At 39.0% G+C, this 10,610-nt stretch overlaps 1 pseudogene; it reads right to left on the bottom strand.

The window, feature by feature from the left end:
* Nucleotides 1-9,207, bottom strand: part of LOC102871422 — a 50,553-nt pseudogene extending 41,346 nt beyond the window's left edge.
* Between the last annotated feature and the right edge of the window lie 1,403 nt (nucleotides 9,208-10,610).

Raw genomic sequence — 10,610 nt, 5'->3', positions numbered from 1 at the left:
CCCCCCGCCCCGCTTTGGAATATGTACCTAGTAGGAGAATTATTGGATCAAATGATATTTCTATTCCCAATTTTTTCAGGAAGTGCCAAGCTACTTTCTATGGTGGTTGCACCATTTAAAATTCCACTAGAAATATATGAGAGTTCCACTCTCTCCATGTCCTCATCAGCATTTGTTGTTTGACATCTTATTGAGCATTGTTATTTTTCCGTTTTTCAGGGTTGAGATAGTATCACATTGCTTTGACTTGCATCTGTCTAATAGCTAATCTTGATCTTGAGCATTTCTTCATGTGGTTTTTGACCATCTGAATGTTTTCTTTGGTAAAATGTCTACTCATGTCCTCTGTTCCTTATGTAATTGAATTGTTTGTCTTTTTGTTGTTGAGGTGTTCAAATTTTCTATAAATTTTAGAGATAATCCCCTTATCAAATGTGCCATTGTCAAATATTTTTCCCCATTCCAGAGGTTCTCTTTTTTACCCTTTTTGAGAAATCTTTTTTTTGCACATAAAAATTTAATTTTTAGCCATTAATCTAGTTTATCTTTGATTGATTGTACATCAGTTATATTTGATAGTCTGTTTATGCCATAGATTAGGGCTCCTAAATTTGCTCCAAGTTTTTATTTGATAAGCTTGACAGTTTTAGGTTTTTCATGAAGGTTCTTGGTCCATCTTGAGTTAGTTTTTGTATATTGTGTATATAATGGGTCTTGTTTCAGTTTTTTGCAGATAGTTATCCAGTTTTGCCAGTACCCTTTGTTAAAGAGGATACCTTTTCCCCTACTTAATGTATGAGTTTATTTCTGGGTTCTTAATTGTATTTCATTGGTCTATATACTCGTCCTTGTCCCAGTACCAGGCTATTTTAATTACTGTGACTATGAAGGAGGTTTTGAGACCAGAGTGTGTGAAGCCGCTTACTTTGCTTGTCTGCAATCTCTTTCCTTTCCAAATGAAATTGGTGATTACTTTTTCGACCTCTTTGAAAAATCGTGATAGTATCTGGATAGGGGTTGCATTTAATTGTAGATTGCTTTTGGTAGTATTGCCATTTCACAATGTTAAGTTTTCCAATCCATAACCACGATAGATTTTTTTCCATTTATGTAAGTCTGTTTGAGTTTCTTGTAGTAATCTTTTGTAATTTTCTTTGTATAGGTCTTTTTAATCCCTGGTTGGATTTATTTATAAACGTTTTGTATTTGGGTAGCTATTGTAATTGATGTTGTTTTCTTTATTTCCTCTTCAGAGTCATCTTTATTACTATTGAGGAATCCAGCTTATTTTTGTACATTTATTTAAACCTTGCGTTTTGCTTAATTGGGTAATTAGATCCAGTAAATTTCTTGCAGAGTCTTTGATATTTTCTATATATAGGATTATATCAAAACAAGCTTGGAAGGAGGAGTGGCACCCACTTCCATAATAGCTTGCCTCCGGAAAACCTATGAGCCTGGAGAGAGGATGAAAGGCACCCAAGTGTTGAGGACTCTCTTTCATAGGGTCGCTATGAGTCACCTTCGACTCGACCGCACTTAACAACAACAATAGGATTATATCATCCACTAATATAGTTTTACTTGCTCTTTGTCAATTTGGATACTTGTTATTTTTCTTTTCTTGACTTACTTTGCTGGCTAAAATTTTCAATCCAGTATTAAATTGAAATGGTGATAAAGGGCAATTTTGTCCCATTCCTATTCACACAGAAGATGTTTTCAATCTCTCTCAATTGGTTTTGTATATGTTATTTTAATTATGTTGAGGAATTTCCCTCCTATTCCTATTTTGTTGGGGATTTATCAGGATGTTGAATTTTGTCAAATGTGTTTTATACATAAATTAAGATGATCATGCAGTTCTTTTCCTTTGTTTTATTGACATGATGGATTATTACACAGATTGTTTTTCTAATGTTGAACCATTCTTGCATACTTGATGTGAATCCCACTTGATCATGATGAATGATTGAATGCTAGGGTATGTAATATGATTGGCTAGGATTTTGTTGAGAGTTTTTGCATTTGTGTTCAGAGGGAGATTGGTGTATAATTTTATTTTCTGGTTGTATTTTCAGCTGGTTCTGATATAAGGGTTACACTTACTTCATAGAATGAGTTTGGGAGTATTCCATCTTTTTTTAGATTCTGAAATAGTTTAAATAGAATTAGTGTCAGCTCTTACTTGAATGCTTGGTGTAATTCACTGGTGAAGCCAGGATTTGGTTTTTTTGGGGAGTATTTTTATGACCTGTTCGATTTCTTCTTTTGTGTTTGGTTTGTTCAAATGTTCTGCCTCTGTTTGTGTTAGTAGGGAAGACATTGAGTTTATAAAATTTTGTCCATTCTCTCTAGGTTTTAAAGTTTATTAAAATATAGTTCTGCTTTATAATCTGTTATTATCCTTTTTATTTCTTTTGACTCTGTGACATCACCCATTTCATTCCTCTCTACACCTTCACCGTCTTTACTATTGTAAGATTTGCAAAGGGTTTTTTAATTTTATCCTTTCAAAAACCATCTTCTAGGCTTGCTATTTCTTCTCTTAATTGTTTCCTTTATTCTAGAGACTTTGGCTAGGTTTGCTCTTCTTTCTCTAATTGTCAAAGATAGTGTGTTAAAGTGGTGATTTTATTTTTTTTTAATTTAATTTTTTTTTAAATTGGTGATTTTAGTTGTTTCTTCTTTCTGCAGTGTAGGATTTTTGCTATAAATTGACCTCTAAGTATTTTTTGTTGTGATTCAGTGGCTGGGATAATTGGGATGGGAGTGTCGGAGACAGTGCGATTGGCACAGGACAGAGCGGAGTTTAGGGCTGTTGTACATAGGATCGCTATGAGTCGCAAGCGACTTGACGGCACATAACAACAACAAGAAGTATTTTTTGGTTGTGTCCCAACGATTTTGGTATGCTGTGTTTATTCTCATTTGTTTAAAGAAATTTAAAAAAATTCTTTTTGTTACCCAATAGTGTTCAAGAAGTATGATATTTGGTTTCCATGTACTTGGCTTTTTCCCTTTTGAACTTCTTCTTACTGATTTTTAGTTTTATAGCACTGTGATCTGAGAAGGTTATTTATGATATTCCAATGTTTTTTAGATTAATTGAGACTTGGTTTGTGACCTTACATATTCATCTCTATTCTGGACAATATTCCATGTACACTGTGCTGTTGCTACTGAGTGGAGTATTCTGTATATGTCAATGAGATCCAGTTGTTTAATCGTATTGCTTAGTTTTCTCTTGTCTTTTTGTCTTTGTTAAAGGACTTCATTAAAGTGCTAAAAGGCAAAGATGTCAGTTAATTATTATCAGTTGCTTCATATGCATGTAAAAATTGTATAATGAATAAGGAATATAAAAAAGTGATGTTAAGGGTTTATTGTTCAAAATTACTTTCCTGGCCACTGTATTTGGCTTTACCTTGTGGATGAATAGGAATATGCAAATAAAATGTGCTAGCCTGTCTATAAGGAGATTGCTGGTCTTGCCACTAAATTGAGCAGATTCAGGGGTAGATTTGAGAATCTCACTACCAAAAAGAAGAAGGAGGAATGTAGTGTGCACCCTTTGGAGCAAGAGATTCTTGTGCCAGCTAGGTCTACAGCAGCAGCAGAAAACCAGACTCAACATGAGACAGAGCTGACCTTGGCACTGCTATCCTGTGGAACCAGAGCTAAGAGCCTCTTGATCAAGTGTTTTGGAAGACTAAGGGAGAGGGAGAGAGTCATAATTGGCAAGACTAAGAGCTTTATAATACTGGTCTACAGCTGTGAGGCTCCAGACTCCAGGAGCTGTCCTGACTAATTGTATCTTGCTGCCAACCTGAATTATACTTTTTTGACTTCCCTAATATGGTTTTATGAGCGACCACAATGGATTTTGGACCCTGTAGAGCAATAAAATTGATGTTGGGATAAGTAGAAAGAGGTGCACAAGTGAGGGGGACAAGTCTGACCTCATAGGAATTGGTCTTGTGCTGTGGATGCAGTTAAAAGGGGCAGTTCCACTTTGTGGATTTGGTGGAGGTCAGATATGACTGTCTGCACATTGCCCTTGCTCTGTTACACTTAAGAATAATTGATGCCATTGAATAATGGTGCTGATTAAGAATATTGAATATACCAAAAGATTACCAAAAGAACTGACAAACTTATCTTGGAAAAGTACCACAAATGTGGTCATTAAAGGCAGGGTTGGTGAGATTTTTGTTTCCATATTCTTTGGAAAAATTGTCAAGAAGAACCATCCTTGAAAAAGGACGTTGTGTTTGGAAAAGTGAAGAGTCAGCAAAGAAGAGAAAGATCTTCAACAAAATGGATTGGCATAGTGACAGCATCAATAAACTTAAGTAGGGTGGAGATTGTGAGGATGATGTACGATTGGACAAAGTTTTAATATGTTTTTCATGGGGTTGCTATGTGCTAAAGTCAAGGCAGTAGCATCTAAGAACAATGGCCCTCTAACTTAGCTGCTTCTCCCCCTGCATTTTCAGTTTTGTTTAATAAACTACGTAAAAAATTAGGTTGTCTACTTTTGACTCAATGTTATCTTCCAGAAACTTAATAATTTTATCTTTAACATTTGGGTCTTTAACTCATTTTGAGTGAATTTTTGTACATGGTGTGAGAAATGGATCTTGATTAATTTTTTTGGCATATGAATATTTAGTTGTGGAAGCACTGTTAACGAGATTGTTTTAGCTCCACTGAACAAACTTTAGGATGAAGATCAGCTTGTTATAGTTGGTTGGACTCACTTCTGCTTTCTTAGTTTTGGTCCACTGGTATCTTTCATTGTACTAGTGTCAGGCTGTCTTGGTGACCATGGCCTGTGTAATTAATTAGTTTTGCGATCAGGAAGTGAGATGCCTCCTACTTTGTTCTTTAATATTGCTTTAACTACTTAAGTCCTCCTTTTATACAAATTTGGATATTAGTTTTTCCTTTTCTATAAAGAATGTTGGGATTTGGATTGAGATTACATTATATCTATAAATTATTACTTTCAGTAGAATTGACGTTTTCACAATGTTAAGTCTACCACTCTATGAACATGCAGTAATTTTCACTATGTGGATATCTTTCAGTTTCTTGCAATAGTATTTTATAGTTTTTTTCATATACTATGCCTTTTTACAAATGAATAAACTCAAAGGATGATGACACAGGATACAGTAAAGTTCAGGCCCGTTGTTCACATAGTAATTATGAGTTATAGTGGACTTAATGGCACCCAATAACAACATACTTGGTTTTGCTTACTGTTATCTTCACAGGATTCACTAATTCTTTGCCTGGTGTATGTTGTTGTTATGTGCCATCAAGTTGCTTGTGACTCTTAACAACCTTGTGTACCATACCTCTGAATCCTGCTCTATCCTGAGCCAATCCCACTGTCTCTGACACACCTTCTGCTCCCTTACCCCAGTAACTGTTTCAATTCATCTCATCTGGGGCCTTCCTCTCCTGTGCTGTCCCTCCACCTTTCTAAGCATGGTGCATGTAGCTGCTGTATAAATACAGGCTGATTGAGTGTATGCTTGACTGAGATTCAGAGAGATTAAATTTGTATCGGTAAGTTAGCTGGAAAGTGCCTGATATGATTCAAACCCAGATATTTTTATTATTTTCCAATTAAGATTCTTGTCCTTCAGAGTTTCTGAAATTTTCTTGGCCTACCAAACTTCTTTGCTACGGGAAACTGGATCTCCTCAGTCTTATTTATTGCTTCTTCCTATATTATTTCAGTTCTATCTTTGTCTGTGAAAAACCATGGTGCTCAAATGAGTGAGGTTGATCAGTCACTTTAACCCCACTCTCTGCCTTCTCCAGTCATAGAAGCAAAGATTTCATTTTTTCTCAAGGCTTTTTGCTGTTTGGAAAGAGATCTTACCACAGTTTCCTGCTGCTCAACTGAGCGTGAATCCCCACAATCTTTGTGTGGAACCAATTATCGTCGGGACAAATTTTATATGGGAGACCCGCAAAGGTACCTGCAAAACTTTGTGTGCTCAGCTTTGAGATTTGCAGCTTACAGGAGGCCTGGTGCCCTTGCCGTGCCCTTGTCGTGGCACTTCCTTTTTGGACTGTGGTTTCTGATTCTAGGTATGTTTTGCTGTCTTGGGGTAGAATGAAGCCTGGCGTCATAAGCCCTGGTTACGGAAAGTTTTGATGGACTGACCTTTCTTGGGTGAGGATGAGAGAAATCTCTGAATGGAAAAAAAAATTGTCTATTTCAAAGGGGGTCTGATGTTAGCTTGGTTGAGCAGTGTCCCACTATGGCAGCATTGAATTTGGGCTCCCCCTGTTGGACCCTTTGGAAAAGAATTCTTTAAACTACAGGAAAATGAAGATAAGAATGCAAGATCAAACAAACCATTTATAGAGAGCTTGTTACAACGTATCTATTAGGCATTTTATTTAGGCATTTCATGTCATCCTCAAAGACATCTACTGGTTGTTTGTTGCTGTCAGATCAGGCAGTTCTGGTGAACAGATGCCCCACACTCACAAAGGGGAGACCTCACGCTCTCTGCTCCGTTTAATTTTCAAGGCTGTCTTTCAGACGCGAGTCTTTAGGCCTATCCCTTAAGGTATATTAGAGATGAAGATGATGGCACAAGATAGAAAAAGGTTCAGATCTTTTGTTCATAAGGTTGTTATGAGTTGTACTCAACTCCAAGGCATCAGATAACAACGTCTCTCAAGGTGCTTTTGGGTAGATTTGAACTGCCAGCTTTTCAGTTAGTCTGTCAAGTGCTTCAGATTTGTACTACTCTAGGACAATCAGATTTTATTAATCCTGTCCAAAGATCATGTCTCTCTGGCAGTTGAATCCACCAGTGGCTCTGCAGGAGAAAGATGGACAATTTCCCATGACATTTATAGCCTTGAAAACTCAATGGAGGGTCAGCTACGAGTAGATTCTGACTTGAAGGCAATGAGATGGTGGTTTGTTTGTTTTTTTAATTTACTTTGTTTTGTATTTTACCTAGAGGGATGCTGAGAATTGCCCAGTTATGAATATGAGCTCTAAGTCATTTCAACTGTCCCTGCCATTGAGGTGCTTCCAACTTGTTGTTAGGTGCCATCAAATCAAATATGACTCATAGTGACCCTATGAATAACAGATTCTAAAACCTGTTCTATCCTGTGCCTTCCTCATAATTTCTGACATGCTTGAACCCACTGCTGCAGTCATTTTGTCAATAAATCTCATTGAGGATCTCCCTCTCTTTTCTCGACCCTCCAGCTTCCTAAGCATGATGTCCTTCTCCAAGGAATGGCCTCTCGTAACAACGTGTCCAAAGATTGTGAGACAAAGCTTTGTTGGCAGTCCATGGGATATTCAGTACTCTTCTCCAACACCAGCTTTCAAAAACATCAGTTATTCTTTTTTTTCTTTTCTTTTCTGCTTTGCGTTTTATTTATGTAAGAAGTTCGGGCCTTGACTGCATATTTCCTCAGTGGGTACAGGCGCTCTTTTCGCTGCTGCTTCTTGGTCTTCAGGTTCTCCTCATGTTTGTTGAGGCTTTGACGTGTGGCACGTGTTTTCTTGGGCCGCAGATCCAGGGGTTTGTACTTCTTGCTGTTATAGTAATTTCTGAAGTTTTCCTTCTGTTGTTGTTGTTATGTGCCGTCGAGTCGTTTGCGACTCATAGAGACCCTATGCACAACAGCCCTAAACCCTGCTCTATTCTGCGCCAACCGCACTGCCTCTGACACACCCATCCCGATTACCCCAGTCACCGAGCCAATCCATCTCATAGAGGGTCTTTCCCTCCTGCGCCGTCACTCCACACTCTCAAGCATGATGTCCCTCTCCAAGGACCCATCCCTCCTGGCAACATGTCCAAAGTATGTCAGACGAAGGCCCAGAATCCTTGCCTCCAAGGAGTAGCTTGGTTTAATCCTCTCCAAGACAAATCCGTTTGTTTTCCTGGCAGTCCATGGTACATTCAGTACTCTTCTCCAGCACCACAGCTCAAAAGCATCCACTCTCCTTCTGTCCTCCCTAGTCATTGTTCAACTCTCTGATGCATAACAAGCGATTGCAAATACCATGGCCTGTATCAGGCGCACCTTAGTCTCCAGAGAGACACTGTTGCTCCTGAGTACGTTTGAGAGGTCCCTAACAGCAGACTTTCCCATGGCAATGTGCCTTTTAATTTCCTGGCTGCTGGTGCCAAGACTGTTGACTATGGAGCCAAGCAAACTAAAGCTGTGTACAATCTCAATCTCTTCACCATCCATCCTGATGCTGCCAATTGGTCCAGTGGTGAGAATCTTTGTCTTCTTGACATTGAGCCTCAATCCATATTGTAGGCTGCAGTCCTTGACACTCTGCAGCAGGCGCTTCAGGTCCTCCTCAGTTTCAGCAAGCAGGGTTGTGTCATCTGCATAACGCAGATTGTGCATACATGTTGAAAAGGTATGGAGACAGGATGCATCCCTGGCGCACACCCTTCCCAATTGTGAACCATGCAGTGTTACCCTGCTCTGTTCTGACTACTGCCTCTTGGTCCAAGTATAGGTTTCGCATTAGCACAATTAAATATTCTGGGATTCCCATTCTTCTCACAGTCAGCCACAGTTTGTTATGATCCGCACAGTCAAATGCCTTTGCATAATCAATGAAACACAGACAGTCATTCTTCTGGTATTCTCTGCTTTCAGCCAAGATCCATCTAACATCAGCAACAATATCTGTAGTACCACGACCCCTTCTAAACCCAGCCTGGACTTCCGGCAGTTCTCTGCTGATGTGCTGTTCTAATCGTTTTTGGATAATCTTCAGTAGAATCTTGCTGGCATGTGAAATCAATGACACTGTTCTGTAGTTTCCACACTCAGTTGGGTCACCTTTCTTTGGAATGGGAACAAATATATAGATCTCTTCCAGTCAGTTGGCCAAGTGGTTGTTCTCCAGATTTCTTGGCACAACTTGGTGAGCACATCCAGGGCAACATCTGTTATCTGAAATATTTCAATTGGTATACCATCTATTTCCTTCTGAGTCTGTTTAATAACAGTAAGAACATGGGCAATGGATTTTTGGACAACTTGAATTTTAAAGAGCTTAGCACAGCCTGTCACTTTGGCGACGCGCAGCTGGGAAAGCTCCACTTTCAGATCATCCAGCTCTTTCAACAGCTCTTCCTTCTTCTTGCCATGAAGGTCCCGAGCCTTTATTTTGGCCATGGTGGAGGATAGAACCTGGCTGCCGCCTGATCCATGCCCAAGAGTGCATCAGTTATTCTTCTGTCCTCTTTATTCATTATGCAGTCTCAGATGCCTGGGAAGTGATTGACTAGACCATGGGCCAAGTCAGGCACACCTTAGTCTTCAAATTGATATCATTGCTTCTCAATAATTTGGAAAGGTTCCTGATTGAAGACTTTCCAAATGCAATGTGTCTCCTGATTACCTGACTGTTGGTACCAAAGATGTAGATTGTGGATTCAAGAAAGATGAAATTGCTGGCAATTTGAATCTTTTCTCCATCTATCATGATGTTGCCTGTTGGTCCAGGCGTGAGAATTTTTGTTTTCTTGATGTTGAGATGTAATCCATAATGAAGGCTACACAGTCTTTTTAAAAAGATCTTCGTTGAACACTATGCTCTTTTTTTAAAAAAAAAAATCTTATTTTTATTTTATTATTTTTTGTGCCTGTACCATCAAATTGGATCTGACTGGCACAGGAGGATATTGTCCCTCATACTCCAGCAGAGCATCTGGTGGATTTGAACCACACCCCTCCAGATTGCAGTTCAGTTTCTTGCCCCCAGGCCACCAGAGCTCCCTAGTCTTTGGTTTTCTACACCAAAGAGTTCAAGTCCTCCTTATTTTCAGCAAGCAAGGTTATGTCATCTGCATAACACAGGTTGTTCATAAGTCTTCCTCTGATCCTGATAACATATTCTTCTTCATAGAGTCCATTTTCTCAAATAATTTGTTCAGCATGCAAATTGAATAAGTATGGAGAAAGGAGGGTGACTCTAATCCATGGCCCTAAGGGCTGTCTTTAATTGTTGTTGGTCAAACATTCTTCTGGATCGTATAGCCCTGGTGTGTGTCCACTTGCTGTACAGAGGCAACTTGAGGTCGCTCTGAAGCTGAACACTGTGACATTGATGTGTCAAATGCGATAATGGTTACCCATGGTGGACAGTGTTTGGTGGCGCTTCCTGGCTGAAACAAGGTTGGAAGCAGGAGTGGCATCCACTTTGGTAAATAGCTTGCCTCGGGAAACCCTGCAAACATGGAGAAAGGTTGAAAATCTCGCAACTGTCGAGGACTTTTGTTCATAGGGTTGCAATGAGTCTCCTATGACTCTACAGCACTTAAAACAACAACATGGAGAAAGGATACAACCCTGACACAGACTTTTTTTAATTTTAGACAAAGTTGTGAGTGCTCCCTTGCTCTGTTCACACAGCAGCTTCTTGGTCTAGATATAGGGTGTGTTTTGGGGGAGATATATAAATTTTTTTTTATCGGTTTATTTACAAACTTCATATACATTGTTTTTCACACCAGATCTTTCCCATTTCCTTCACTCCTTCCTCCCTATCCATCAAATTTTGCTGCTGATTAACCCCC

Source organism: Elephantulus edwardii, unplaced genomic scaffold (genome assembly GCF_000299155.1).
Source record: "Elephantulus edwardii isolate Elephantulus edwardi_28Jun2011 unplaced genomic scaffold, EleEdw1.0 scaffold00184, whole genome shotgun sequence".
NCBI lineage: Eukaryota > Metazoa > Chordata > Mammalia > Macroscelidea > Macroscelididae > Elephantulus > Elephantulus edwardii.
This window is presented reverse-complemented; position numbering and strand designations above follow the sequence as displayed.